The sequence below is a fragment of the Schistocerca piceifrons genome, chromosome 4, assembly GCF_021461385.2.
Source record: "Schistocerca piceifrons isolate TAMUIC-IGC-003096 chromosome 4, iqSchPice1.1, whole genome shotgun sequence".
Lineage (NCBI taxonomy): Eukaryota > Metazoa > Arthropoda > Insecta > Orthoptera > Acrididae > Schistocerca > Schistocerca piceifrons.
This window is the reverse complement of record NC_060141.1, coordinates 90024494-90050965: the sequence shown is the minus strand read 5'-3', so window position 1 is coordinate 90050965 and position 26472 is coordinate 90024494. Positions and strand designations below refer to the sequence as shown.

General features: G+C 42.3%; 1 protein-coding gene across 1 annotated transcript in view; it reads left to right on the top strand.

Moving 5' to 3' along the window:
- The first annotated feature begins 3698 nt into the window (after nt 1-3698).
- LOC124796423 (H(+)/Cl(-) exchange transporter 4) overlaps nt 3699-26472 on the top strand; it is a 395803-nt gene continuing 373029 nt past the window's right edge. The window contains exon 1 of the mRNA XM_047260605.1: nt 3699-3768. The gene's annotated coding sequence lies outside the window, so the exon portion shown is untranslated. The remainder of the gene's footprint in view (nt 3769-26472) is intronic.

Here is a 26472-nt window from a genome sequence, read left to right as displayed (position 1 = left end):
CAAAAGGAATGCAAAAATGGCTCTGGGCACTATGGGACTCAACTTCTAAGGTCATTAGTCCCCTAGAGCTTAGAACTACGTAAACCTAACTAACCTAAGGACATCACACACATCCATGCCCGAGGCAGGATTTGAACCTGCGACCGTAGCGGTCGCGCGGTTCCAGACTGCAGCGCCTTTAACCGCTTGGCCACCACGGCCGGCAAAAGGAATGCACTCCAGATCTTTCATGATGCATTCTAGTAAATGAGGTACTAGAAATGAATTCACTATTGCTTCAGTTTTGGTACGTCCACACGAGAATTTTGATGACATGGAAGAGTCATGCAAAATTTCTCTCGACAGTCCGCTGGTAGAGTCCATAGATTTAAAACTGATTTTGTGAAAAACAGTACGGTAAGCAAGAGTTCCTTCAGCAGTACTTATTTTTGTGTCCAGTTCAGACAGGGTTTTGTAAAAAAAAAAATTACTCACTTTACCTGACGTACTTGCAACTCTAACACACTTCATATGTTTTTCTGTTTTCGTGTGCACTTCCAGGTCGCTGGCGCCATGATTTGCTACAGATAAGTAGATCCCTGGGCAACAAACCGTAGATTCTGCTTCCCCTTGAACTCTTCCAGAACGAAATATCGGATATTTTTCTCGGAGTTTATCCGTAAATGCACGATTCCTCCCCTGGCATGATGGGAAATTATCTTACACAAAAGTGAAACGAAGAATGACCAAAACGCGTTGTTCAGCTGTCGCATGAAAAAGTCTTCACTTACAAAACTGAACTATATTTCTGTGTCATCAGCAATATTTTGAAACTCACGAAACTTAACCAATGAGCTGAATACGGAATACGGAAAATAAAGATGCAGCTGGATGATCAACAAGTTCGCTAAAAACACGTGTATCACACAAAAACAAAGAGCAGGTATACGTCACAGATGTCCTTTGAAGATAGACACCACCTATGGTCGAAGCAGGTATCTCGAAGCTAAAACGATGGAAACATAATTTGTACGCAATATAAATCGATGTTTTTGGTTTTCTGAGCGTAACAGACCGATTTTAAGCTGATAACAAATGAACAGCAGAAGCTAAATTCTTTTGAAATGTAGTGCTATAGACGCATGCTCAAAATAAAATGGATCGACAAGGTCACAAACGAAGTGGTTCTGGAAAGAGCAGGTGAGAAGAGAAGCTTCTGGAGTTTCATTGTTAAAAGAAGAGTGCAATTTACAGGCCATCTATTAAGACATAAAGGACTCCTGAACACAATCATAGAGGGATATGTCGAGGGAAAAAGACCAAGAGGAAGAACACGACTGAGGTACATGGCTCAAATCGTGAAAGATGTGGGATGTGACACCTATAAAGAAATGAAGAGAAAAGCTGAAAGACGCACAGAATGGAGACAAGCTGCCATTGTAGCTGTTGCAAACCAATCCTTGGATTGACCACTACAGAAGAAGAGAAGAACAAATGATGTAATTCAATGACTGAAGTAAAAAGTACCATAAATTGTTCACGATACGAGATGAATACAAAAATCAAAAGATCTTCATTCCCAATGCTACTCAAAGATGCGGACATTAGCAGAAATGTATGCGGACGCTGCATTAACCGTCGAAAATGAGGACATGTCAACATAAATGCGGACGTCTGGCAACCGTATTTATCCCACGTCAATGTCCATGGCAGACCTAAACTCGTTTGTTGTGCATTCCATTCTGGAGCGCAAAGGTACACTATTCAGGCTAATCGAAAACGACTCCAAACAGTGCACCAAGGAAGTTCGTCACTCTGTGGCACCAACAGCTTTACATCTCGCCCACACGTCGTTTAGAAGACACACTGAGTTGTGCTTTCAGGAAGGTGGACACCTTACTTAAATGAACATTCCGCCACCAGAATACCCATCTCATACAACAAGTTATACAAACATGTTGCATCCACCCCTAAAACGTTGAATGTTTCAAGCTGCCTATCTAAAATTAATAGCTATTTCATTTAATTTGATTTGTAAACGTTGGTTCAAATACATCAGGCATGTGGTAGAAAACTACAGTTCTTTTTTATAAAATTGTAACTCGTTCCTCTCCTATAAAATTAGACAATGTTCACAACGCTGTAGAACAGTAACCTTTCTTATGATTTGCTACCGAAATACATCTTCCTTTCACATATTATTTCGTGTAAGTTACAGAGGAAAAGACCTTATATGAAACAGCGTGTACTGCTTAAGTAATTCGATAGTATCTGGTGCTGTCAGTACCGTTTAGAAAGCGAAATAATTTGGATGATACCAAGTGTTAAACTTGGACCAAAAATAGTAGCAGAGTACTTTTATGGACTCCTTAACCTTAGGACAAGCCGTGGCGGGACATTTCAAGGAAAACGTAGAGGGGGTCACCTGTAAATTTCCTGAGCGTTTTATAGTAGTAAAGGGGAGATTTCAATCCACCGGTTACCAAATGGGATATGCAAGTGGTTAGGATGGCTGGTACGGACAGGGATTCGGGTGACGCCTTATCCGAAAATCATCTTGAGCCGTCATTGACAGAACGACTTGTAAGAGGTACATCTTATGTCTTGTATTTACAAAACGGCCAAAACTTTTTAATTAACTAAACGAAGAACAGGAAATAGTGGATGATAAGTCCATTATAGATTGATATAAATACTATATATCATTTTCTCATTTAATTTCAGTTACCTTATAGAACAAAATGGGACTTCCGTAGAAATTTCATATCGGCAGTTGAGAAACGGTTTGAAACGGTAACTTGACTTTATGACTGTTCCAAGTACATAAAGGAGGAAAAATTAATTTCACAGCTATGACGACCCTAAGGTTTGCTGGTCCAAACCTTCAGGCCTTTATTAAGACACGATTAATGACCATTCCTAGATCCTTCTGCTATGTTACACATATACAATCTGAGAAATTTATTAACTTGTTTTTATAAATGTTTCAACCTGTCCTTATTTCCCTTTCTTAGTTCCCTTAATTTTCCCACCGACTACGAATTTTCCAGCAGTCATTCTTTGATTCTATTTTTTTTTCATATAGGTGAGAATCATTCCTGTTGAAGCATTCATAAAGTATGTAGAGAGGAATTGCTTTTAAGTGTTTTCCTGGGCAGAGAGGAATTAACACATTTTCTATATTCTTCTCGAACTTTAAAAGAGAACAAGACTGCACCTTCATTCTTCTTTTTTTCTGCTACTGTATTATTCCTGATATTTTCTTCAAAACCTTAGGGTATAGCATACGACGTGCATCAACAATCTTCATGCTTTCCGTGTTTTGCTGTGATAAGTTGCAGGTACTTTTTTAAATTGTTACTTTCAATCTTCTGTCTATTTCCATGTGTTGCCACTTTGCTATAGCACTCGGAAATTATCCAACAAGACCTTTTCTTGTACTGTCAGTCAGTGGAGTGATTAAAGCTGTGTCTCTTTGTGGTGGGAAATCTATTAAGCATTTGGGTCCAGCCACGGACAGAAAGGCTCTAATTTCAGTGGAGAATCACAGACATCCAGTGAAATTAATTTCCTTACCGCTGCCACGTTACGTAAGATCAGGTGCTGCTGCTTTAGTTAGGGAACTGGTGTCCGGACTGGGAAGTCGCGTCCGCTTCTTGTTACGTAACTCGAGTGGGAGGGAGTGAGAGGGACGCCTAGACCCGCCCGATCCTTGCCAACTGTCAGTGGTGCGGCGGGCGGCTTCCAGTACTTCCGTCATCGGAAGACGCTTCCTGGGCTGCACGTCACGTGAGTAAAGTGCTAGTACTATGAGTAACATTGGGTACTTCTAGTGAATAAATGCCCCTTGAATGAGCTTTTGTTGACGTCAGTTTGTGATGTAAACTAACAGAGGCATGAAGAAGATAACTCACCGGTCCACTTCAACACGCGGAGGTATCAGTGTGTGTTAGAAATTCGAGATCTATGTATTTATATTGTATTCGGATAACAAGCCACTCAGTGTCGAATAAAGCCGCCTGAACCAACGCTGGCATCAACCGCCATCTGCTGTTAAACGCGTACACTAGGGGCCTCCATCTGTTTTCACAAAGCGCCACGGGCGCCGCTGCAGTCACGTGTTCTTGTCCAGTGTCCACACAGCTGTCTAAGGACCGCGACAATTGTCGAATACAAATTACCGGTACATTCGACATGTTTATGTAGCGCACACGGTGCAGGAAACAGAGATAGGGCGCATTCAGCATCTGTGAACACATGCGCATTCGCGTTCTCTTAAGCAGTAAGTATAAAAACTGTCATGTCAATTTGCAGAATGAAATGTATTTGGTTCCGTTCTTCGGAACTGTGACAGTACCGGTACCTTTTGTCAGTCGAAGTGATAGTGCTAGTGTAGAAATCTGTGGACTGTTTACAAATAATGCCTATTGTCAGTGGGGAAAGATGATTTCAGTTCGCGACAACCAGAACTCTGAAACTAGATGTGCGGTACGATAACGTTACAGTAATCTCTGCCGACGTGAAGAAAAATACCAGTTAGTTTCTACTGTTTCAGACAAAAATATGTTATACAGCCTTATTCAGTATACATACTTGCATGCTGCATCTTATAAGAATGTGTTTAAACATCTCTTTCATTCTACTTCTCTTGTTTACGTCGAGTGCAGCTGTGGATCCTGTGACTTCGTCGTTTATGTAATAGTTTACGTAATTAAAGGACTAGGATGGTATTTTGTTAACCGATTAAGCAAATAACTGGTGATTGGTAGCTTAACGGATTTTGTGTTGTTAATCAAAAAGTTGCTGTTTTCCGAATTGGAAAACATTGATTTTTCGGAATTATCCATGACCTTATACAGATATTAAGCCTTTGATGTTACGCTACGTTGAATAGATTGAGTTTTACATCATGCGCCATAGCTTAAATAATAGCGAACGTCAGTTTTTTTCTCGGATGTTTTCTGTAAATTAACTGCCAGATTTCGTCTACATGATGAAGGGAAATAATCAGAACATTCGTGATATTTTTAATGAATACGATTTGTTTATAGAAAAGAGTGTCAGGAGGTAGAGGAAGAGGACGAGTTTGTATGAGAAGAAGCACTTAAAACTCTCATCCACGTCAATTAATGTTTTTGAAACTGTTTTGTTACACTTCCTAAATTACACGAGTTTGAAAAGTCCGAAGTGATCAGGTGTGGGAAATAATTTGATTACAACTATACCTATACTCGGCAAACCACTGTGAAGTGCACGCCCGAGGGTAAGTCCCATAGTACTCCAAAATTTCAGAGACTTGGAATGCTTAGAAAACTTTTGAAGGAGTAAAGACACGTTCATATTTGTGAATAGAGAATTAGCGAATGTTTTTCCTCCAGCCATTGACTGTGTATGAGTGCCTTTGGCATTAAAAGAGGGAGTGGCTTTATCAGTATACAGTGGCTTTATCAGTTATGCAGAAAGTACGGTTGTTGCCAAACAGATCAATTTTTGTAATTAAACGGACATATAAACATTGATAGTCTCTTTCTTCTTTTCTTTTAAATAAAGAAAATGAATAGCTTCGTGCTCAGTACTATTTCGTTTCCTTGACTCCACATAAAGCCACTTCGTCCAGCTCAATCAACATATTTAAACGTAAGTACCAACTTGACAAAGTTACTCCTTTTTTTAAGAACGTTGTTTAGAAAACAAAAAATAGCACTGCTGTTATGCCTAAATGATATTTCGTTTTTTTACTCGGTTATTAATAACAACTAAGAAAAACACCTGTTATAACCGAAATATATCGGTTATTCAGAACTAAAATACCAGTATCGGTTTTAACCGGTCAGTTTTCGCATCCCTACTGGTGAGTTGCGAATGGAAGTGAGTTCCTCAGAGTGCTCCCAACAAAAAGCCGAATTTTCACTCTTTTTTTGTGTGTGTGTCTTGTGCATGAGTTTGGTCATTACTGACTGCGAGATCTTTTGAGTGCCGAGCAATCAGATCCATTCTAACATCGCAACAATCTCCCCTTCATACTCAGTTTTAATATAATTAACCAATCGTGGGAGCTTTAATGCTGGAGGTCAGATACAGACGATTTTTGAATCCCAACATCTGTCCTACTTCGAGTTTAAGCCAATCAGGCCTTTTCCACATACACACAAACGAGTTCTATTTTCCCACTCCAGAATTTATTAATATTATCGTATGGTACCTGCTCATACTGTTTCTTACAAGGGAACCTCCCCATCGCACCCCCCTCAGATTTAGTTATAAGTTGGCACAGTGGATAGGCCTTGAAAAAAACACAGATCAATCGAGAAAACAGGGAGAAGTTGTGTGGAACTATGAAGAAAATAAGTAAAATATACAAACTAAGTAGTCCATGGGAAAGATAGGCAACAACAAGGAAAGTAAGAGCTCAGGAGCGCCGTGGTCCCGTGGTTAGCGTGAGCAGCTGCGTAATGAGAGGTCCTTGGTTCAAGTCTTCCATCGAGTGAAAAGTTTTATTTTCAGACAATTATTATCTGTCCGTCCGATGCGAGGTAACTGCGCCGTAGTATGGGGACGCTACACCTAAACAAACATCGAAACAAATCATATTTTTTGACAGAGCACAGGGAAAACTATGCGACTGTGAAACTGTTGCATTCATTTGTTGCAGTTTATGTGACAAACTCTTATGTTTTCATCACTTTTTTGGGAGTGATTATCACATCCACAAGAAAACCTAAATCGGGCAAGGTATAAGAATCTTTTTACCCATTCGCCAAGCGTACAAGTTAGGCGGGTCGACAACATATTCCTGTCATGTGACGCACATGCCGTCACCAGTGTCGTATAGAGTATATCAGGCGTGTTTGCCTGTGGAGGAATCGGTTGACCTATGACCTTGCGATCAAATGTTTTCGGTTACCATTGGAGAGGCACCTCCTTTCGTCTACTAATCCCACGGTTTTGCGGTGCGGTCGCAAAACACAGCCACTAAACTTATTACAGTGAACAGAGACGTCAATGAACGAACGGACAGATCATAACTTTGGGAAAATAAAAAAAGTAAACTTTTCACTCGAAGGAAGACTTGAACCAAGGATCTCTCGTTCCACAGCTACTCACGCTAACCACAGGACCACGGAGATCCTGAGTTCACACTTTCCTTGATGTTGCCTACCTTGCGCATGGACTACTCAGTTTGTATATTTCGCTTATTTTTTTCATAGTTCCACACAACTTCTTCCTGTTTTCTCGATTGATCTGTGTTCAGTTTTTCAAGGCCTATCCACTGTGCCAACTTATAACTAAATCTGAGGGGGGTGCGATGGGGAGGTTCCCTTGTTAGCAGAGTAAACAGCAATTCAATTAGCATGGCGACAGCCTGACGGCTGTGAATGCCATGGTTTTAAGCACAAAGAAAACAGATGGTTCTCCTCTCACTCCACTTCAGAGATCTTACCTTTGCGCCATCCTGGGCCTAGCGTTCCCAGAGTATGGGCTTCCTGCAGGGCGGAGGACATCAAGATACTGCACGCACCGTCGTTGTTACCTCGCGACGTGTCTCCTGGCGCCAGTGGACGCACCACGTTAAAAACAGTACACAATAGCTTCCCGCCATTTAGAAGGCAAACACGGACGACACCTCTCCAGCGCAGCTAAACCCGCACGCAATATACTGATCTCAAATTTTACCAAATTCCTCCTTACTCTGTCGTAGTGACGGTGCCTGTCCTTCGAAGAGGACTGCGCACGCCTTAGTGACCAGACTCTGGGTCGCTTTCGCCTGTTCTGCTGGCCCCCGCACAACATGTAGTCAATAGGATTTCCAGCTACACATCTGAAGAAGCCTACAGAATGAGAAATTGGTAGGGAAATTTAGTACGCTACTGGCCATTAAAATTGCTACACCACGAAGATGACGTGCTCCAGACACGAAATTTAACCGACAGGAAGAAGGCGCTGTGATATGCAAAAGATTAGCTTTTCAGAGCATTCACACAAGGTTGGCGCTGGTGGCGACACCTACAACGTGCTGCCATGAGGAAAGTTTCCAACCGATTTCTCATACACAAACAGCAGTTGACCGGCGTTGCCTAGTGAAACGTTATTCTGATGCATCGTGTAAGGAGGAAAAATGCGTACCATCACGTTTCAGACTTTGATAAAGGTCGGATTGTAGCCTATCGCGATTGCGGTTTATCGTGTCGCGACATTGCTGCTCGCGTTGGTCGAGATCCAATGACTGTCAGCAGAATATGGAATCGGTGGGTTCAGGAGAGTAATACGGAACGCCGTGCTGGATCCCAACGGCTTCGTATCACTAGCAGTCGGCATCTTATCCGCATGGCTGTAACGGATCGTGCAGCCACGTCTCTATCCCTGAGTCAACAGATGGGGACGTTTGCAAGACAACAACCATCCGCACGAACAGTTCGACGACGTTTGCAGCAGCATAGACTATCAGCTCGGAGACCATGGTTGCGATTACCCTTGACGCTGCATCACAGACAGGAGCGCCTGCGATGGTGTACTCAACGACGAATCTGGGTGCACGAATGGCAAAACGTCATTTTTTCGGATTAATCCAGGTGCTGTTTACAGCATCATGATGGTCGCATCCATGTTTGGCGATATCGCGGTGAACGCACATTGGAAGCGTTTATTCGTCATCGCCATACTGGCGTATCACCCGGCGAGATGGTATGGGGTGCCATTGGTTACACGTCTTGGTCACCTCTTGTTCGCATTGACAGCACTTTGAACAGTGGACGTTACATTTCAGATGTGTTACGACCCGTGGCTCAACCCTCTATTCGATCCCTGCGAAACGCTACATTTCAGCAGGATAATGCACGACCGCATGTTGCAGGTCCTGTACGGGCCTTTCTGGATACAGAAAATGTTCGACTGCTGCCGTGGCCAGCACATTCTCCAGATCTGTCACCAAATGAAAACATCTGCTCAATGGTGGCCGAGCAACTGGCTCGTCACAGTACGCCAGTCACTACTCTTGATGAACTGTGGTATCGTGTTGAAGCTGCATGGCCTGCTGTACCTATACACGCCATCCAAGCGCTCTTGACTCAATGCCCAGGCGTATCAAGGTTGTTATTACGGCCAGAGGTGGTTGTTCTGGGTACTGATTTCTCAGGATGTATGCACCCAAATTGCGTGAAAATGTAATCACATGTCAGTTCTAGTATAATATATTTGTCCAATGAATACCCGTTTATCAACTGCATTTCTTCTTGGTGTAGCAATTTTAATAGCCAGTAGTGTAGCTAGATACGGCAATCACTGATGTTAACTTTAACCATACCCCTACTCTCGTTGTCGCTGGGAATTAATTAGATTGGCAGCGTTTATGAATTGATTGAGTTTTATTATTAGAGTACGTGGAAGTTTTGACATAAACGTTCGCATCACAACCTGCATCCAGTAAATCGCTCGAGTTCTATGTTGGGTTGTTCCTATGGAAAGGACACAGCTGATTTCCTTCCTCATCGTCCTGTCCGAGCGGGTGCTTCGGTCTCCAACGAGTCAACGGAAAGCTAAACGCTGATCTTCCGTCCTTCTTTTTCCGTTTCCGAAAGATGATAGACAAAGGAAGTGTGTCAGTATACATTTCCAGTCACCCTTTATATTCCAGTTTGCCGGTATACATCACGATATCTCTGCGTTGTTTTTAGAGAAATCATGTGGCGGCATCGGACCCTTTGTCCATCGTTATCTCATTTCCACCATCAGAAACTACGTGGCTTTTCGGAGTAGTGTACACATTTATCTCAGTGAAGTATTCTAAACAGTAAAACATAACTGACGTACTCTGCTAAGTTCTCTCTCTCTCTCTCTCTCTCTCTCTCTCTCCCTCCCCCTCCCTCCCTCTCTCTCCCCCCCTCTCTCTCCCTCTCTCTCCCCCCTTTCCCCCATAAGTTTACACATTTGTAATCAAAGAAAAATTCGGAGTAGGTATTAAAATTCATGGAGAAGAAATAAAAACTTTGAGGTTCACCGATGACGTTGTAATACTGTCAGAGACAGCAAAGGACTAAGGAGAGCAGTTGAACGGAATGGACAGTGTCTTGAAAGGAGGATATAAGATGAACATCAACAAAAGCAAGACGAGGATAATGGAATGTAGTCGAATTAAGTCGGATGATGCTGAGGGAATTAGATTAGGAAATGAGACACTTAAAGTAGTAAATGAGTTTGCTGTTTGGGGACCAAAATAACTGATGATGGTCGAAGTAGAGAGGATATAAAATGTAGACTGGCTAGGGCACGGAAAGCGTATCTGAAGAAGAGAAATTTGTTAACATCGAGTATAGATTTAAGTGTCAGGAAGTCTTTACTGAAAGTATTTGTATGGAGTGTAGCCATGTATGGGAGTGAAACATGGACGATAGCTGGTTTAGACAAGAAGAGAATAGAAGCTTTCGAAATGTGGTGCTGCAGAACCATGCTGAAGATTAGATGGGTAGATCACGTAACTAATGAGGAGGTACTGAATAGAACTGGAGAGAGGAGGAATTTGTGGCACAACTTGACTAGAAGAAGGGATCGGTTGGTAGGACATGTTCTGAGGCATCAATGGATCACCAGTTTAGTATTGGAGGGCAGCGTGGAGGGTAAAAATCGTAGAGGGAGACCAAGAGATGAATAAACTAAGCAGATTCAGAAGGATGTAGGTTGCAGTAGGTACTGGGAGATGAAGAAGCTTGCACAGGATAGAGTAGCATGGAGGGCTGCATCAAACCAGTCTCTGGACTGAAGACCACAACGACAACAACCACCCTGTAAAATGCCTATCGTGCTGCCATAATCACATCAGGAACCTTTTCACAGGAATAACCTGAGTGCAAATGACAGTTACGCCAATGCACTGCCCTTTTAATACCTTGTGCATGCGATGCTACCGCCATCTTTGTATGTGCATATCGCTATTCCAGTGTATATCGGGGGAACTTCTGCATGTATCTCGGACTTCGGCATGTGGCGTACCGGTTTTAACTGGACTAGCCATGGAAACAAATCTGGGAAAGTCATTGCTTCATGTAGCGGTTGAGACTGGTATGCTAGAAGCATGCCCGCAGCTCGTGGTCGTGCGGTAGTGTTCTCGCTTCCCACGCCCGGGTTCCCGGGTTCGATTCCCGGCGGGGTCAGGGATTTTCTCTGCCTCGTGATGGCTGGGTGTTGTGTGATGTCCTAAGGTTAGTTAGGTTTAAGTAGTTCTAAGTTCTAGGGGACTGTTGACCATAGATGTTAAGTCCCATAGTGCTCAGAGCCATTTGAACAATTTTTTTGCTAGAAGCATCTGTCCACAGGGCTGTTCACAGACTCAAACTGAAAACTTACCAACAATAGTGCGTCAACTAACCAGATACTGTTACTCGACGTCAGTAAGTTCTCCAACTAGCTGCTGAAGTACAGTTGTTGGACAAAAATATGGAAACACCCCGAGAAATATACGTTTGAACATAAATACAGGCAATAGCCAAGGTTTTATTTGACCACGAACGGCACCTGTGAAATGTCCTCAACACATTGCAAGTGTCAGTCGTGGCCACAACAGTGTTCTGTTTAGTGAGTGCATTATGTCGAAGCTAAGTGATTTGAAACGTGGGCAAATTATTGTTGCTCGTATGGTGGGTGCTTCGTCAATCAAGGCAGCCATACAAGGAGAGTGGAAAAACATCATGCGCTGAGTCACAACGCGAACGAAAGTGTGTGCTGAGTGATCGTGACGGTCGATCGTTAAAGAGATTGTGACGAAAAATAAGAGGACGACAGCTGCGGAAGTCACTGCAGAACTGAAGGTCGGACTCGCGAACCCTGTCAGCACCGAAACAACACGAAGAAAAAAACTTTCTAAATTCAAGCTCGCATAAATATTTCTTTATTTACAGTGACTGGTTTCAACAGACTTTGCTGCCAAAGATCTGAAGATGGCAGAAAAGCCTGTCGAAACCAGTTATTGTAATTAAAGAAATATTTACGCGATCTTGGCTTTGGAAAGCTTTTGCCAAGAAAAACAGATCGCTCCTTGTCATTTCTCGACATGAGAAAAATCAGTCAACACGAAGGAAGTTCCGCAATCAGGGAACTGCAGCAAGAACTGGAATTCCGAAATCACTCGTCTGGGACACAAATGCCCGCGATATGAAAAGTGGCAACGGAGCCATAAAATATGGGCTACGGAGCAATGGAAGACTGTCATTTCGAGGCATAAATCTTGTTTAAAACTGTTTTCAGCTTAAGGTCGACTGTACATCCAAAAAGTGAAAATGGCAGGTGTGAGGTGATGACTCTGGCAGCCATATCGTTGTATTCAATGGCCTATGGTTACTCTACAAGCTCACATTACTGCCAAGGATTCTGTGACCATTGTGGCTGATCAGGTCGACACCGTCGTATAATGTTTTTCTCCATTGGTGGAACCCAAGACGACAGGGCCCTTGTTCACACAGCTCGCATCGTTCAGGACTGGCTTTGTGGACCCGAGGATGTGCTGTCGTATATTACCTGGCCACCACAGTCGCCAGATTTCAATATTGCTGACCTTTAACGGTCTAATTTGGAAGAATACTGTCTGATAGATTGTCACTTTCGGCATCGTTACCTAAATTCGCCACTATTTTGCTTAAAGAATGGTATAAGACTCTTTTCAAACCCATACAGTACCTGTATTTAACCATTCCGAGACGTGTGGAAGCCATTTTGAATGCCAATGGTTTTCCAACGCCTTGTTATGCATGGTAATGTGTTTTTAGTGTTTCCATAATTTTTGTCGATACACCATATGTGCATCATGGAGAGATGCTCTTTTTTGTGATAAAACTTGGCTGCATTTGTTGGGGTATGTGAACTCACAGATCAATCGACTTTGGAGTTCTGAAAATGTTCATCTGCTACATCAGAAGCCGCTGCACGATGATGAATCAGGAGTGTGGTGGACGATTAGTTAAGGGAACGTCGGGATGGTCCTATTGGAAAAAGAAAAAAGAAACACCGCAGTATATCTCCTACCAAATTCTTATTGAAACTGAGTTTTTACTCCATTTGTAATGACAAGATCATATATTGGACGTTAAAAGTTTACTCTTGTTTCCTTCAGGTCTAGTTGAGTTTTTGTCTCCATAGAAGTTTTTACTTTCATCAGCGTTCACAACCCCTCCGGTAACCGCATGGATATTATGACGAATTTAGACGGAGTAGTTCAGCGATCGTGTTCCATAAAATCTAGTCATAATTTGGAACTACTCAGAGCCTTTCGTAAGGCCTTACTCCTGATTATTGGGTTATATCCAGTACTTCCGCTGTTTCGCAATAGACGGCAGTAGCGGCAAGTGAGGCTCAGGTGGTTGCTCATAGGTGTAATACAATAAGCTTAGGCATCTATAAACATAATGCCGTAAAGATATCAGTAGATTTGTGACTGCACCATAAGGTTATTCTCGATTAAGTACGTCAACTTACGTACCCATTTCTAACCATTTGCGGGAAGTTTTAATTTTCTGGTTTAACATGAAGAAATCTGCGGCTGTGGCTCTTAAAATGCTGGGTAAGACCAATGGTGAGGGAACTATTAGTGGAAGAACGTGCAGAGAATGTGTTCAACGCCTTAAGAACGTTGATTTTGACGTCGAAGACCAGCATGGCGGGGGAATACAGAACGTTTTCGTAGCTACTGAAACAGACGAAGATACTCAGAGGACATCATAATCGAAAGTAATTGATGCGTTCGAGCCCAGCACTGAAACACAAACGGCCACAATACAGCGATAGACACGAAAGGTCATTTTGCAGCAGGTCAGTGCTCGACCACCTGTCGCAAAACCTGTCAAAATATACATGGAAACATTGAAATGAGAAGCCCTAACCCTCTCGCCGTATTCTCCACACGTTGCCCTCTCCGACTACAACCTTTTTCGACCAGTGGCGTACAGTCTGGCTGACCAGCACTTCCGATCATATGAACAAGTGAAAAATTGAATCGATTCATGGATCCCCACAACAGACGCCCAGTTCATCCGCCACGGGATTCGTATGCTATCCGAAAGATGGGAGAATGTAGTGGCCAGGCAACTGCTTTACGTACTGAATCATATTTTTTTGTAAGTTTTTCACAATAAAGCCCCGAACTTCGCGGAAGCAAAGTCGTAGACCTAGTACAAATTAGGAAATAAGCAGCAAACTGGAAATAATCATCGCTCAAGAGCTCAATTGCTGACAAGGTGGTGCGGGACATGTGGGATGCAAAACAAAAACCGAAAGTGGTGCGCATCAACTTCTACCGAACGTTGTGGACAGGGGCAATCGAAAAACGCTGCAACAATCCTGCTGTGTGATACATTCCCGTAGTCCAGTGTAGTTCCATAAATTTAACAAGTTTTCTCACGACAGGTACTAATAAGATGATGCTGAAACATTAGAGCACATGATGTTTCAATGCAGCTATCATGACGTAAGTGTTGAAACAAAGATAGACATCATCATCGTCCTCATCACCCCCAAAGGCTGGTTTTCACACGGTGTCCTTCCATGCTCTCCTCTCTTCTCTCATCCTCTTCAGATCCGCGTAATTTCCGCCTCTCTAGAGGCAAACCCCTACGTGCCTTTCTTCTCTGAGGTGAAGTGTGTGACGTGCTAGGTGACCTAACAAATGAACATTCGAACCGAGAGCTCCAAAAAACACTTGCGTTCTCATCCATCTTCGGAAAGTAAGAATTAAATGCTGTAGGAGCGTAGATAGAGCTTCCATCCAGAGCCGACGATTGTGACCAGAATGCAACATCAGACACTGACACAAACTGACGCGTCGTAACTGTCAGAGGACACTAACTGGCATAGTTGTTTTCATTGACTGTATATTTTCAATCTACGTGAAATGTTAAGTTCTTTGTTAGTGTAAGGTGGAAATTAATGAATGGTCAGTTCTACTGGAAGATAATACGTATGTAGCATCAAGAATATATTTTCACTCTACAATGGAATGTGCGCTGATCTGAAACTTCCTGGTAGATTAAAACTGTGTGACGGTCCGGGACTCGACCTTGGGACCTTTGGCTTTCGTAGCCAACTGCTTTACGTACTGAATCACCCAAGCAGGACTCACGACCCACCCTTGAAGCTCTACGTCAGTTGGTACTTCTTCCACGTTCCAAAATATAAAGATTCTCCAACATACTTTGTGGGACTAGAGCTCCTAGAAGAAAGGGTGTTACAGCGAATAGCTTAGCCTTGGGATAGGCAAAGTTCCCAGGTTCGAGTCTCAGTTAGGAACAGTGTTTTAATTACCAGGAATGTTAAGCATGTAGCGTATTTTACCAAGGAACAAATGAATTGAGACGTACTCTACAAGGGGGAAAAAAAGCACCCGGAAGACATGGTCATATCGTGCAATACTCAGATTTGTGGGTCATTCGGATGTGACAAGTTTGCTGATGTTCGATTGTAAGAGCACGTGAGGGCAGGCACACCCGTTCTCAGGTCCCAGTCGACCACGTCTGACCATCATAACGGAAGGTCGCCGTACTGTGCGCCAAGTGCACCCGTGGAGATCTGTGCCTGCCGCCCGAGAACAAGTAATGGACTCCGTGCAACATTCTGTGTCATCCGGCATCATTGGTCGGAGATTAGCAGTTTCCTATCTGTAGGCTGCCGTAAACGCCACAACACAAACGGCTGCGTTCGGAGTGGCGCCGTGACCGAGAACTATGGACTTCTGATGAATGGCGTCGCATCGTCGACACGTATGGCACGTGTGTGATGCTCTCGGACGTCAACTGCTTTCCAGTGCCAGTATATAGAATACCAACCAGCATTTACTACAGATGTGGAGCAGATTACCTCAGGAGACGATACAAGAATTTCATGAAACCCTTCCCAACCGAATTAGTTGATACCTCCAGTCCAGAGGAGGCCTTTGCATATTTGACACGATTTTATGATTTCTGAAATAACGTCACATACCCTCTTAATCCGTGAAGTTTCATTTCCTTTCCTCTTCCCCTTCTGGGTGCTTCTCTGGTCAGGTAACGCATTTAGTTTTAATCTAAATGTGAGGTTCACTTTAGCATTAGTTCTGATAATAAAAATAATTTTAATATTAGTCAATATGATGTAAAATAATGCAAATGTGTAAGTCTTAATGCTAACGTAACAGCAGCAACGAAGAAAAGAAAATCGGTTGTGATTTTACTGAAAATCACCGCCTTCTGTATTTGTTGCGTGCGTCTACGAAGTCGGTCACCAAAAGAAACAGAGGTATGAAATATATTCACTGTTTCGTTTCGTGAGTAAATCTCTCGTGTTTTTAAATCAGCAGTCACAGTTGTGAGAAATGAGAGAGATACCACATATTGTCGAAATTTCCGGTTACACACAGTGCCAAAACTAACAGGAATGATACAGGAGCAAAATACACATATATATTTCATAAAGCAACCATGTGTCCGAAACCCATGTTATTGGAGTACTGAGTATAGCTGCTGATGAGTCGTCTATGCCATGTGGCACTGGTGGAAGAAACTTTTCGGTTCTTGACTTTTCGTCCAGAGATGGGCTGGACATCTTCGGAGGCGCTCCTAGCGTCAATGAGTCTTCTCCGAGACTTAGCGTCTCCAGGAGCACCTCCGAAGATGTCCAGCCCAGCTCTGGACATCTTCGGAGGCGCTCCTAGCGTCAATGAGTCTTCTCCGAGACTTAGCGTCTCCAGGAGCACCTCCGAAGATGTCCAGCCCAGCTCTGGACGAAACGTCAAGAATCGAAAAGTTTCTTCCACCACGTCCTTACAGCCCGGAAGACTCATCAGCAACTATGACATCCGGTCGTGAAAGCCGTTATTGTATGACCAGCAATGACTATACTGGAGGTTACTGTGTATTATTGAGAATAAAACGGTGTTAAATGTTTTCTATCACTTTATTGTTCTGATCACTTTACATTACAACAGATGTTCAGAATGAGCGCCATTAACCTCAACGCAGAGCTGGTATCGACGCAGGAGTCCCAGGTTCTCTGGAAAATGCGTGGTGTCTGGAAACCAATTACCGCATCCGAGTCAATAAGGGGTAGAATACACCTGGGCTTTCATTTAGCCCCAGGGAAAGAAATCTAATGGGGTGAGTTCCAGGCATTGTGCAGGCAAATTTGCAGGTCCCAATGTTGACGTCAGTGCTACAGGCTGTTTACTGACTCACTGTCGAAGAGCATGACAGCACAACATTCTACCATATTTTACGGGCTATAAGACACACTTTTTTTCTACGAAAAATGGCTTCCAAAGTTCAGATGCGTCTTACACTCGAAATTAATATCAAAATATCCAGTGTTTGAGTTCAAATTCCCGCCTGTCTCAAACGTGGCTATATATTCGTGTCTTCGGGAAAACTATCTCTATCTGGCAACACAAAATTCAAGGGTCAGCAGGAGTGCACCGACGCGACGAACAGGAGTTGCGGGGATTCACAACCTAGGTAAAGCTGTTCACTCCCGCCCCGCCATCACAAACTAAGAACACCGTCTAGCCTATGATGCGTCATTGCAGTCTACGGTGCTAGTGATCTTGAACTGAAAATGATTTGTGTTATCGGTAACAGTACCTTCGTTAGTAGCTGGTTTCGGAGTGGAAAAAAGAAAAGGTATTCATATGATGCGGACTATAAATCGAAAGTAATAGCATATGCAGGAGAACATGGAGACAGAGCATCTGAGTGGCATTTTTGCCCTCCACCAACAGAAAAAACAATTCGGATTGGTGGGCTAGTAAAGAAGAACTGAAAAAAATGAGGAAGACTAATTGTACAGATAGAAGACTGAATGCAAAATGGCCAAAATTACAAGATGACGTATCGAAATGGATTGAATCCCACCATCAAAATGGCATTGGAATTAATACAAAAATGCTTCGAGTACACGCTCATAAGCTAGCGCTACTGTGGAGCTTAACAGACTTCAGGGGTGGAGTTGGCTGGATCTACAGTTGGTTGCTGCTACAGGTTTATGAAGCTTTATGTACTTACCATGCGGACCAAACCCCAAATATTACAGATATGCCACAAGAGTATGAAGAGAAAATATTATCTTTCCATCGCTTTATTATTTAACATCGAAAGAAAACCAGTGTGTAATTAAGTCAAACAGCGAATATGGACAAAATTCTCCTGAAATTTGATGTGCTGAGTAACAGAAATGTTGCAATGAAAGGTGCTAAAACTGTAACTATAAAAAAAGTGGCCATGAAAAAATGCACTACACTGTTGTCCTTTCATGTTGAGAAGACGGTACTAAACGTAATCCAGTGGTCATTTTCAAGCGCAAAACAATGCCGAAACCTTCTGAAATACCGCCAAGTGTTGTTCACGTACATGAAATGGGTTGGATGGACAAGGCTGGTATGAAATTATGGGTTAACAGAGGGTGGGAGAGACGGAAAGATGCTTTATTAAAGAAGATTTCTCTTCTTGTGCTAGATCAGTTTAATAGCCATTTGAAAAATTTTGTGAAAGAGAAATTGAGACAGGGAAATACAGAGCTTGCAGTTATTCCTGGAGGATTTATTCATAATTGCAACCTCTTGATGTCTCGATAAATAAATCATTTAAAGTGTGTATGAAAGGGGAATGGAAAAAATGGTAATGGATGGAACCCAACATGAATTCACGCGGAAAGGGGCTTTAAAACGACCTACAGTCAAACAAGTATGTCTGTGGGTAAAACAGTCGTGTTCTAGAGTGAGAGAAGACATTATTGTTAAATCTTTGAAGAAGTGCGGCATTAGTAACGCTTTCGATGGCAGTGAAGACCATCTTATATTTGAAGAGTTTTGTATCCCTCCTGGATAGGCGGCGCGTGGATCTGCTCCTGTGAACCGCTTCTGCAAAATAGGCCAAGAGTGAAGGACGCGAGTAGGAGCAGGAAAAGGTGAAGTACTTCGGTACTGCGTATAAGTTAAAGCTATTTTACTGGTGTATGAACATATACAAATAATAGTGTTACTTAACTTTGCGTACAGATGAGCGCGTAGGTGCGAAGCCGTTCATGTTTCCAAGCTGTTACTAGTAGTTGGACATTGAAGTAACAAAGGCAAAGTCTGTCATGGCAAGTCCCCTAAGAAGCAGAAGCTAAGTTGCTTGGTCGTCTGCTCTTGATCAACTGGGCTGTATCTGGAGCGGCGCTCATAGAGCTGCACAGCGCCGGCTAGAGGGCGCTGTCGTCGGTGTCGGTGTCGTAGTGCCAACCTAAGAACTTGTGCCTACACTGTGGCATCGTAGCTATCGATACCACAAAGAGGACAACAGTGACAACGAAGAAGAAGAAGGAGAAGAAGCAGAAGAAGAAGTAAGTTCAAATGACAAATTTCAGTGATTTTAAAGATCAGTTCGGTTTCATAAACTGAGACTATTTTTTTTTAGTCTGGCTTTGTAGTCTAATAATAAAAATGGTGTTAATGTTACTTTAAAAAAATTAAGATGCGTCTTATAGTCCGTTGTGTCTTATAGTCCATAAAATGCGATACCTATCTCAAACGAACATTTGGTGTAACAACGTTAAGCACAATGACTTGTACCTGCTCCATTCGTGTATTACCTGCGCATACTCGGTACATGCACAATATGTTTCCAACACATGATTGTCTTACGAAATGTATTTGTTTTTGTCTCCTGTATCATCCCTGTTAGTTTGAGTACTGAATTTTTGATCACTCTGTATTAATCTACATTACCATTCCATGATCGCTGACAAAAAAACATCAGCGCCTAGAATCTACATTATGACTTTTACTTATTCATTATTGTTTTCGATATCGTACCAGCAGAAGATGATAGTATTATCGAAACTGGGTGCAAGTAAATAAAGTCACACTGCAGCTTCTTGGCGGTCATGTCCTTTTTGTCCGAGTATTTCGAAACTATGGAGCACCAACTGCACAAAATATTCCCATATTCGATCGTAACACTTTCTGCCATATGCGGCGCAAGATTAATCCCACCATCCGTATATGTTGTCTGCGGAAAACACTTTGGTTTCATATCATCCCTTTCACTGCCCGAGGTGCTGTCTTTTACTTGACAGTTAATCTTGATGCTTTCCCTGTCTGTATGTGTTAAACTGCTTTAAAAATATGTAAGAAGATTGAGTCCCATTTATAAAAATAATGAAAGTAAAAATATAAATGTCGTGTGACTAGGGCCTCACGCCGGGTAGACCGTTCGCCGGGTGCAAGTCTTTCGATTTGACTCCACTTCGGCGACTGGACAATTAAAATGCAACATATTAATGAAACATGAGTGATATTATAAATTTCCTCTTCGACAAATACAATTTATAAAAACACTAAAAGTAGATAGTTAAAAAGAAAATATTAATGAAGCCCGAGTGGTAGTACCAATTCCCCCCTCGCAACCACAATACCATATTGGTGGACAAACGCAAGGGGTTGGGATGCTAAACGCTGTGCTAATAAAATAGTGGGCAATGGGAGCAATGCTTATCGGTATAGACGGTCAAAAGTTGCCAAAAGACCCTCGCGTCGCAGATCTGTCTTCGCAATCAATATAGAATCTTCGCAATCAATATAGAATCAGAGAATCTTTTTTAGAACACGATAAATCTCGACATCTTCTAAAATTTGCTTTCGAAATGTGGTATCCGCATATTCTTTCGGATGTGGGTGATAAGGTGACCAGTTTCGCGCAAATGCGCGCTTAGAGCTGACGTTGAGCTGGAGTCGTTGACGTGCTGTCTAAAGCGGGTACCGAAGTTTCTTCCAACCTGACCAATATAGTTAGCATTACAGTTATCGCAAGTGACACTGTATATCCATTATAACTTAAATTTATCTCGTGTTGCGGTCTCCCTGTTCCTGAATTTTTGGTCATTATTCTTTGAGATGTAAAAGCTAGAGTTATACCTTTCGCAGTCAAACATTTGCCGACTCTGCTGGAAATATCACCGTAGAATGGTATTCTATGGAATTTATTGTCAGCAAATGATCTTCTAATTGCGGGGGCAAGGAGGCTCAAAGCTCCGGAAGTCAGTGAGGCATGAGCAGTATTACGCTTCGCATTGAACTTCTGCAATACGTTTTTATTAATTTTACTAATAAAATCACCGATTTTGTTCAAATTATGGAAATTTAGCAGCAGCTGCCCGCAATTTAAAATAACTTTCTCACTATCGTCTCGTCTGTGAGCCTCTATTTCTCCTGCGATTCCCGGTTCTTCACAGAGAGATAGCCTGATCCGTCACTTTGGTCTTCGTCATTTAGTCTTGTTTGACTATACTGGGAGAGTTTGCGCCACCTAACCAGTATGTCATATGGTGACGCATTGTTCCTATACAATTCCACCAATTCAGCGCATGTCGATGCACCGTTGTTCACCTTCAAGTGCAGAAAACTAGTTGCTGTTCGACATTCCACTGTCTTAATGGGTTGCGTCATTTTGTTTCGGCTCCTATAGCGTGTACTCGGACAGTAGATAATCATGTATCTGGAGACCAACAAAAATAAATGTTGTGAAAGGAAGCATTGTTCGTAGTAGGCTGTTGTAGGATTACACGCAGACGGGGGTTTACAGCTTGTGTATAATGTATTGAACCATAACTTTGTTTTACTAGTAAGGATAGATTCGAAATTTGAAACTTCCTGGCAGATTAAAACCGTGTGCCGTGCCGAGTCTCGAACTCGGGACCTCTGCCTTTCGCGGGCAAGTGCTATACCAACTGAGCTACCCAAGCACTACTCACGACCCGTCTGAAAAGCATAGATTTATTTTACGTCCATAAAGGTAGCATCTCCATGTCATGTCCGCTGCTTATTTCGGTTTTATTATCAGTAACGCTGCACTTACGTGGTACCTGATTTATTGGTGACTTAATCACGGTTACGTTTTATATCCGTTGCTATGATTTATAATTTAGCTACATGTCAAACGCCGTGGTATACTAAACTGGCCACAGAAATTGTTTCATACATTTACCTATGATTTCATTAATCCTTTATGACAGACCACTCAGTTTTTAACGCGTACATCGTAGTTCTTTGATACAATGGATATGTTTCATGCATCGATGTGGAACAACAATATTTAGAATAGTGTAGACCGCTGAGAATTGTATACCGGTGATTAGAAAAAAAAAACATGTTGTTGTTGTGGTCTTCAGTCCTGAGACTGGTTTGATGCAGCTCTCCACGCTACTCTATCCTGTGCAAGCCTCTTCATCTCCCAGTACCTACTGCAGCCTAAATCCTTCTGAATCTGCTTAGTGTATTCATCTCTTGGTCTCCCTCTACGATTTTTACCCTCCACGCTGCCCTCCAATACTAAATTGGTGATCCCTCGATGTCTCAGAACATGTCCTACAAACCGATCCCTTCTTCTAGTCAAGTTGTGCCACAAATTCCTCTTCTCCCCAATTCTATTCAATACCTCCTCATTAGTTATGTGATCTACCCATCTAATCTTCAGCATTCTTCTGTAGCACCACATTTCGAAAGCTTCTATTCTCTTCTTGTCTAAACTATTTATCGTCCACGTTTCACTTCCATACATGGCTACACTCCAAAAACACACTTTGTAAATATTATGTAATGTATAATGCTTTACATTCCCATATCTTATGAATGAATGTATGATATGTTCACGTGTCATTCGTACCTAAATTTTCTTCACCAGTTACGTCTCTCACTTTCTTCGTAAATAAAGACACGTACATTGCTTCAGTTCAATTATAGGAATTATAGGCTCTTCTTACAGTTACACTGCACCGAGAAATAAAAGGAATATGTGTAAGTGTAAAGCAGACATTGTATTCATTTACTGTTTTATTGAGCTGATGTATTTCTATACCATGGGTACATGTATTGCACTGTAGATAAAGAGTATGACAATGTCCACCCCTCTCCGATCTTTATGATCCTTAAAAAGCTAAGATTATGTACATTATTTTATGGCCATGCCGTGTCATTTTTACAACTGTTAGTAATGCTTATCATTTAAAATGTATACTTGGATTACTACCTTCAGTATTTTTAAATACGTATATTTTATGCATACCATCTTGACATTGTAACACATGGTTCATCAATTTATTTGACGTTGTAACAAATGTTTCATAAAATCGGTTTTAGACGTAAGATTTAATTACACTTACTGGCACGCCAACAAAGCATGTAATGTACACAGAGGTACAGTCATCTACCTTATCTTTGAGTATATTTTTTGCCATAAATTAGAACAGCTGATTTCTGCCACAGTGTGAATGTGGAGGTCTTGTGGTTTACACATGTGATGAAGTTGTTATTAGCTCCTATTGCGATATTTTCGATCTCAGACTAGAATGCAGATGTACACTGAAGATCCAAAGAAATTGATACACCTGCCTAATATCGCGTAGGGCCCCCGCGAGCATGCAGAAGTGCTGCAGCACGACGTGGCATATATTCGACTAATGTCTGAGATTGTGCTGGAGGGAACTGACATCATGAATCCTGCAGGGCTGTCCACAAATTTGTAAGAGTACGAGGAGGTAGAGATCTCTTCAGAACAGCACGATGCAACGCATCCCAGATATACTCGATAATGTTCGTGTCGGAGGGGTTATGTGCCGAGCGGAAGTGTTTAAACTCAGAAGTGTGTTCCTGGAGCCGCTCTGTAGCAATTCTGGACGTGTGGGGTGTCGCATTGTCCTGCTGGAATTGCCCAAGTCCGTCGGAAAGCACAATGGCGATCAGTCAGGATGCTTACGTACATGTCACCTGTCAGAGTCGTATCTAGATAGACCTGTCAGGGGTCCCATATCACTACAACTGCACACGTGCCACACTATTACAGAGCCTCCACCAACTTGAAAAGTCCCCTGCTGACATGCAGGGTCCATGGATTCATGAGGTCTTCTCCATGCCCGTACACGTTCATTCGCTCGATGCCATTTTAAATGACACTCGTCCGACCAGGCAACATGCTTCCAGTCGTCAACAGTCCAATGTCGGTGTTGACGGGCCCAGGCGAAGCGCAAAGTTTTGTGTCGTGCAGTCATCATGGGTACACGAGTAGGCTTTTGGCTCCGAGAGCTCATATTAATGATGTTTTGTTGAATGGGTCGCACACTGACGGTTGTTGATGGTCCGGCATTGAAATTTGCAGTAATTTGTGGAAGAGCTGCAATCTGTCACGTTGAACGATTCTCTTCAGTCGTCGTTGGCCCCGTTCTTGCTGGATCTTTTGTACGGCCGCATTGATGTCGGAGATTTGATGTTTTATCGGATTCCTGATATTCACGGTACACTCGTGTAATGGTCTTTAAGGCGAAATGCCCACTTCATCGCTACCTCGTAAAAGCTGTGTCCCATAGTTCGTATGCCGACTATAATATCACGTTCAAACTCAAATCTTGATAACCTGCCATCGTAGGAGCAGTAACCGATCTAACAACTGCGCCAGACACTTGTATTACACAGGCGTTGCCGACCGTAGCACCGTATTCTGCCTGTTTACGTATCTCTGTATTTGAATACACATTCCTATACCCATATCTTTAGTCGGCCGGAGTGGCCGAGCGGTTCTAGGCGCATCAGTCTGGAACCGCGCGAGCGCTACGGTCGCAGTTTCGAATCCTGCCTCGGGCATGGATGTGTGTGATGTCCTTAGGTTTAAGTAGCTGTAAGTTCTAGGGGACTGATGACCTCAGAAGTCAAGTCCCATAGTGCTCAGAGCCATTTGAACCATTTGAACCAATTTCTTTGGAGCGTCAGTGTATTATTCCATTTATTGATGGACATATGGAATGCTTTTTTCATAAGTAAGAAAGACCACCTTTGTAGAATGTAAACACAACTACATTTATGGTTAATGATATTCCACAGTGTATATATTGTAATGAAATACACGTCATTGCTCACATATTTCTGTAGGTGCTGGAAAATGATTTGTAGCCGAAATTGGCCAGTCGCACAACGAATAAAGGATAACTATAGAGCCTACTACGTGTAATGTTTTCTTTCAGAAAATTCTTGGGGGCTCTGGGCCCATATATGAACAAAATAAAAAATAAATTACGTAACTTTGTATTTTCGGGGTGATAATTAAATCTGTATGATTACCTGTGGAATCACACAATTGTGATTATTATCACAAAAATTTCTTCCACCACCCGGGTCTGAACCAACTGCCTCCAGTTTGAGTGCCACTGCGCAGTCGTTAATGATGGTCACCATGAGATAAGTAAGAATTCAGTGCGATTCTTGTTACGAAGTAGTTCTCAAGGCGACAAGTCTCAGGGGAATTTGCTGTACAGGACTGGATGTAGTGTTATCTGTTGCATTCTCTCTAATGGGATTTACTATAACACTAATATCGTCTGCAAAAAGTACCAATTCTGCTTGTTCAGTGTTAAGTGGTAGGCCATTCACATATGTAAGAAATAGAAGTGGACCCAAAATTGAACTACGTGGAACTGTCTTTATGATTTTATTGTTGTTTTTGTGATTTGTTTATAATTCATGGAAATCAGCGGGTAAAATGGAACTGAAAACTGTTTAGAGATGTAGCTGCAAGAAGATTATTTTAAGAAACGTTTGTAAGAAGACAAGAGAAGGAGGAAGTACTGTACACGTGTCAGCTACTCAGACCGATAGGTCAAAAAGTAGCGGAAGTTAATAAAGAGAACAGTGAAACAGTAGTAGACTCTGAAATCGCAGCGATAAAACATCATCAGCAGAATTGCTCGAAGAAACGAAGTTGGAAGAGTGGCTTCTGGGTGTAAATGTATGCGACCTGCTGGTCACTTAGTTAAGACTGACAGACTTAAGCAAACGTGAAATCTTATGTTGTCGATAAGCAGGCGACGGTTGTCTAATCAGTTAATACATATTGTTCGTTAAAAGGGATTCTCACGAACTTCCCATACGACCTGCTCTTCTGTATTCTTCAGCTGTGTGAGTTCTTACCAAATAACGGCAAATAGTGTCCTGAAGTTTCAAACAAGAACTCCACGGATCACCTCTGCACTTCTGCATTCGGATGTGGTAGTTAACGCAAAGACAAGATGGATTCCAGCGGAAAGGACATTGTGTTTTATGTTGTAGCTCGTAGGCTATAGAAATGAGGTTCTCCGCAGAGTCGGCATGGGAAGATGTAAGAGGAAAACACGGATAAGACGACGAGACTGGACGACAAAAGATGTGTTAAAACATCAGCGAATAACTTCCACGGTTATCGATGGAACTATAGTGATAAAAACCGTAGGGAAATATATTCAACAATTGATTGAGAACGTTGGGTGCAAGTGCTGCTCTGAGATAAAGAGGTTGACACAGGAGAGGAAGTTGTGGCCGTCCACATCAAACCAGTCGGAGACTAATACACACAAAATATCATTGTTTAATAAAAACTGCCACTCCTAGAGTTGTTGTTGTTGTTGTGGTCTTCACTCCTAGAGTGTGCCATAAAAAAGAGAAGCGAAAAGAAACTTACCAGTGAACTGCCCTAATAGCTAAAAGCTAAGGCC